General features: G+C 35.1%; 1 long non-coding RNA gene across 2 annotated transcripts in view; it reads left to right on the forward strand.

Moving 5' to 3' along the window:
- LOC105304370 overlaps positions 1–5,928 on the forward strand; it is a 95,799-nt gene that overhangs the window by 9,366 nt on the left and 80,505 nt on the right. Inside the window, exons 2-3 of one of the 2 annotated variants that reach the window (XR_896987.2) lie at positions 1,411–1,505; positions 2,709–3,207. This is a non-coding gene — a long non-coding RNA (uncharacterized LOC105304370). Of the gene's footprint in view, positions 1–1,410; positions 1,506–2,708; positions 3,208–5,928 lie in introns of those variants that run through there. The other variant, XR_002777298.1, reaches the window with a different exon arrangement.

Genomic DNA, 5,928 nt, shown 5'->3' on the forward strand with positions numbered 1-5,928 from the left:
TGTTTGTTGCTTTTAGATTTATATCCCACATATAAATGATATAATGTGGTTTTCAACTTTTTCTGACTGGCTTATTTCACTTAGCATGATTATCTCAAGGTCCATCCATGTTGTCACAAATGGCAGTATTTCATCTCTTCTTATGGCTGAATAATATTCTATTGTATAAATATACCACAGCTTCTTTATCCAGTAGTGTAGGATACTTCGGTTACTTCTATGTCCTGGCCACAATGAATAATGCTGCTATGAACATCGGTGTGCATATATCTTTTTGGATAAATGGAAAACTATGATATTTTAATTATTGTTTTCATTTTATTGCCTCTGATAAAATGTTTCTTAAGAGTTTGAAGACATTACATGGAGGGTGCAGCCTCATGTAAGGATTTTTTGTTTTGTTTTTACTATTTAGATTCCAGTGATCACATAGTAGTTTCTTAAATGTCAAGATAGATCATAATTCATGCATATTTAAGGTATTTTAGGAATAAATTTTTAAAGAAAGCCATTTAATTTTTAAAAGTATATTCTGAATGCAGCATTTCATGTTTAACTTTTTCAGTAATTTCTTTTTCAATATTCTTTTTTAATTTGAACTTACTAATAAGTGATTGTTAACAGAATCTGCTAGTTATTCCCAATATCCATTCTTTCTTGTTTCCTTTTAGCAGTAGAAGCTGCAGATCTTCATCTGGGCACATGGCCCATGAGCTAGAGACTGCATTTCTCAGCCTTGTTAGAACTAGATTGGTTCATATGTCTAAGTTTTTACCTATGGCATGTAAGTAGAAATTATAATTGCACCTTCTGAGTTTTGCCTTTCAAAAATTTGGGTATGCACATCTCTTTATTTCATTTCATTCTCCTGTATGCTAAACCTTGACCATCATGGTAGTGAGCCACCTGTAACCATGCAGTACTCTGAGGGGATGTCTGAAAAACAAGATGGAAGTGCCCTGGTTGACCTCTTGGAGCAGCTGCCTTCCTGTTCTGCTTCACTTGCCACCTCTGACTGTTACATGAGAGAGCAATAAACTTCTACCTATTTGAGCCATTGTACTTTGGGATCTTTTGTTACAAAAGATTAGTTCATATGGTAACTAATATAGATAGAATTTTAAGTGAAAATATTTTGATGACTTTGAGTTTCAAAGGACACTCTAGAGGCCAAGCTCATAGATACTAAATATCTACATTCTAAACTTAAGTACTAGCCATGTGTACAAGGTTGGAAAAGGGAGCTTCCCGAGCTCAGTTCCCCTCTCATTAACCTATTTCTTACCTCCCTCTTACGTAAAAGAAGGCCGGGGATTATGGAAGATTGAAAAATGAAAGCCTATATCAAGTATTTCTTGGGAGAGAGATGTCAATGTTTTATGATTTTTTCCTCTCCTACCTTTCCCACAGAGAGGACAGTGGTGCTGGCCTCTATCTCAGGTCCAGTGATGGGGCCTTGAAGAGATCCTTTAGAGAACTTCACATGTGGCATTGGTGCTTTAGAGGTAACTATCTCACTCCTTAAGTTAAAAAGGCTGGCTGGATGGGTCTACTAGTAAAAAACAAAAAGAGAGAGTTGTATTGAGGTCATCCTGTGCTTTCCAGTGTTCGCAGCCTCCAAAGGATTTGAAGAACTTCGTCTATTTGTCTATTTACAGGACGTGTAAAGCCGGAATATAAAGCCTCAGTGGATACCAGGCTCAGCATGATGCCATATGGGTTTCTTTGTGGTCACCACCTGGTTGAGCATGAGCTTTAGGATAAATTGTACAATGTCATATTTATGGGCTATACATTAGGTTTTATTGAGGACAGTGAAACTTAAAAGATGAATCAGTCATAATCTAGTCAAGAAATAGAAACCGTACCAATTGTTTCAACAGAGAATTTTATATAAAGAATTCTTAACCAAGTTTTAGGGAACAGAAGCCCTCTTTAAATTTGGGGTACAAAAGGGAAGGGATTGGTATTTTTAAATCTTAAGAGGCTTGGAGAAGCCATCCTGTGCTGTGACGCAGATCTCTGAGGAAGGGAGTGATTGCTTGATTAGTGCTGGTACTTCAGGAATATGGATACTGGGCTGAGAACCAAAGGCCATCTGATACAGGTATCTCTGAAGAACACAGTGAAGATAGTTTGGGGAGTGAAACTCTAGCCCACTGCTGTGTTAGGATCATCTGTTTCTGCTGAGGGTAAAGTGCCATTGCTGAAAGAAATAGGAAACACAGGAAGCATCATGTTCTTTTCCCTTCTCCCTTTCCTGTAGTCTCCTTTGAGTGATCCTGTTGACAGAATAGAACAGGGAGCCAGGTAGTCTTTTTGGGTAGGATCCTGGTTTGAATGATCCCAGACCAACATACCTACTGTGAGTTCCATATTTTTTCTTCAAGATACACACAATTTGATCAGCCATTGAAGGAGAATGTAATTACTTCCCAGATGCAGCCCTGTCCATTCTGATTTAATTTTCTCAGGAGCAAGTCATCTAATAGATGACTGTGTCCTCCGACTACAGGGAAGCTATGAGAAGTTTTCTAGAGATGGTTTTTTATTTTTTTATTTTTGAAGTCACTTTCTCTAGGCATGGGTTGAAGTGAAGATACCACCCACACTCACTTTAGAGTGACTCTTTACCAATACTTTCATACTCTCCATCAACAAAATCTTTTACAGTCTTAATAAAGGTGAGTTGTCTTTCCATTTCTCAGCCACCTGTTTTGTAATTTCCTCATGTGAGTGAAGAACTGGATCCAGATGATGAAGATACATGTGAAGAGTTTGAATAAAATTGTTTCATCAAACTCTAAGTGGAACAAAGTGAAATTTCTAGATTACTATGTATGTGGTTTAAATATAAACTAAATTAGTAATATTAGGCACATGGTGATTCCATTTATGTACATAAAAGTTTATATGTTCATTTTGTGAAAAAAACCCCTGTAATTGGATTTGCCGCTGAGAAAAGAGGAGATTGCTTTATATTAAGAGCAGACATATCTAAGCATACATGATTACACATAAATGTGTCCTGAACCACAGCTTAATTAGGAAAAGGCCATAAATCAATATTTTTCTCTCCTCTTGATATTTAAATCTACCAAATAATACAAAATTGAGGTCTCCCACCATTTTTCATATCTCTGATGAAGAATCTGTATCACATATGTAAGGATAACATTTCAACAATTCTAACCCATTCAATTTAAATTGCTGGGATTTAAAATTTAATTTTGATGAAGTACTTTTTACTTTTGGATATTATATTACTTATTCTAGTTAATTAGCCTTTAAAATATCTTTTGAATAATGACCTTTCTAATTTAACTTGCACTGAGACATTAGCCTACTAATCTGAATCTTTCATCATTTTTGACTCTGATTCACAATCTTTAAGAATTTTACCATTAATAATTTAGACATACATTAAATATTAATTATAGTTATCTTACTGGCTTAATTATTATAAATGTGTGTGTGTGTCTGTCTTACTGGTCTGTCTCCCTATCTATCTTTCTAGAACTTTTGGTTGAATGTTTTTAAAATAGTTTCCATTTCTCTGAAGACCTTTTCCATATATTTACTCATAATGTCTATTTTTTCTTAAGTATTCAAACATAGTTATAACAGCCTAAAGTCCTTTCTACTACTTCCAACATCTGGAACATTTAGGGACCTTTTCCTGTTGACTCCTTTTTCTCTTGATATGGGTTAGCTTTCCGTCTCTTCTCAAAGGCAGTATTTTTAAATTTTATACTGGACATTGTGATAGTAGGGTATAGGGATTCTGTACTGTATTTTCTTCCTTTGGTTGTTGAATTTCTTTTTTCTAGCAGGCAGTTAAATTACCGTAAGATCCTTTTGATCTGTCAGAATTAGAATTATGGTTTGTTAGTATGGGTCTATTTCAGATTTGTCCTTAGTCCTAGGGTTTATCTCTTTTAGATTGTGATTCTAACTGTTAAGGCATACCCTTTTGAAAGTTGCAGCTGAGTGCCTGAGAAGTTTGGCAAGATCTTTCCATTTCCTTTCACCAGAATACAATATTTCCCAGCTTTGTGCAACTTCTATTTTTTTTTTTTTTTCCTATTCCATTCTTACTAGCTACTGTCTGCTAGGCTTCACGGAGTTTTAGTTTGAAATACAGATTTTGGCGTAGGCCAAAACCCTGAAGGGAATTCCTAGGCATACTTCTATGTCACCCCCTTACCACAACTCTTTCCTTAGTGAATCCTGCCCCATAAATTTTAGTTGCCTCAATACCCCAACCTCCAGTCTTTGCTTTGTCACTTCAATAAGACTGACCCTTTCTATAATAGCACCTCTTCAATGCACCATGGTACAGAAAGAGCCCCAGGGGCTTACCTGATCTGTTTCCCTTTTGTACTTTTGGCTGTCTAATTTATAAAAGCAGTAAGTCATATATTTTGTCCAGTTTTGTAATTGTTGATAGCAGAAGAGTCCAATACTAGTTATTGCACTATGGCCATGAGGAGAAAAACGTTTCCCTTCTTCCCTTCTAGGTTCTTTGGCTGACCTAATAATAATTAAATTGACATAAGACAGATTAATAGGAGAAAAATACATTTTAATTTCATACATACAGGAACCCCAAAAGTATGAAGCTCTTAGACCGTCAGATAATTGAGGCTTATATGCCTTCTCGAGCTAAGGAAAAGGGAGCAGGGTTATGGGACTTCATAGAGGAAAAGACAATTCACAGGGATAGAGAAAAGCAACTGTTTGGTAAACATATGTTTGCCATGCCAGGCAGAGAAGTCTTTCTGATGTAAAAAGAAGTTATCTTTGGTAATAGCTTTCTTCCTGGCACAGGCTCCCTATCTAAATTCTTTTAGGCAGTTAAGGGGGATGTAAAAAGCTCTTTCTGAGTCTTTTGGTTTTTGATTTTCTTTATCTCAAAATAATGGCGTGCCAAAGTGGCACATTGTGGAGAGACTTGTGAACCCCATCAGTTAAAAGCAGAAGTCTGTGCTCTTGCAAATATATAATTGTTTTTTTTTTCCTCCATTCAAAATCTGAAGACTAAATGACTACATATAATCTTATATTGCTTTTAAAGTAATTACTCTGCTTCTGCAGAAACTAGAAGAGGGAAAACTTCCCAAATCATTCCATGAAGCCGGTATTGGATACCAAAACCAGATAAACACATTACAAGAAAAGAAAGCTATAGACCAATATCTCTGTGAATGTAGAGTTAAAAATTCCTCAACAAAATATTAGCAAAATGAATCGAGCAAACTTATAAAAAGGATTATACACTCTGATTAAGTGGGGTTTATCCTAGGTTGATTCAGTATACAAAAATGAATCAATGTAAAAGACCATATGCATAGACCCCATGATCATCTCAAAATATATAGAAAAAACATTTGAAAACAATCCAACACATTTTCATGATAAAAAAAAAACACTCAACATTACTAGGAATACAGGGAACTTCCTCAACCTAAAAAAGGAAATCTATGAAAAATCCAAAGCTAACATCTCATTAAATTGTGAAAGACTGATAGTTTTACCCCTAAGATTAGAAACAAGACACAGATGTCCACTCTTAATTACTTCTATTCAACATTGTACTGAAAAAAACAAGTTAAGACAATTAGGCAAGATAAATATAAAGCATCCAGATTGGAAAGGAAGAAGTAAAAATACCTGTATTCACCGATGACATGATCTTGTATACAGAAAATCCCTAAGGAACACATACACAAATGATCAGAACTAGTAAAGAAGTTCAGCAAGGCTGCAGGATACAAGATCAATATGCAAAATTATTTTATATTCACGACAATCTAAAAATGGTATTAAGACAATTTTTTTTACAGTAACATCAAAAGAGAGAAAATACTTAGGAATATAGTTAAAAAAATTTGACACTTGTACCTTGAAAACTACAAAACATTATTG

The sequence above is a fragment of the Pteropus vampyrus genome, unplaced genomic scaffold, assembly GCF_000151845.1.
Source record: "Pteropus vampyrus isolate Shadow unplaced genomic scaffold, Pvam_2.0 Scaffold11, whole genome shotgun sequence".
In the NCBI taxonomy this organism is placed as follows: domain Eukaryota; kingdom Metazoa; phylum Chordata; class Mammalia; order Chiroptera; family Pteropodidae; genus Pteropus; species Pteropus vampyrus.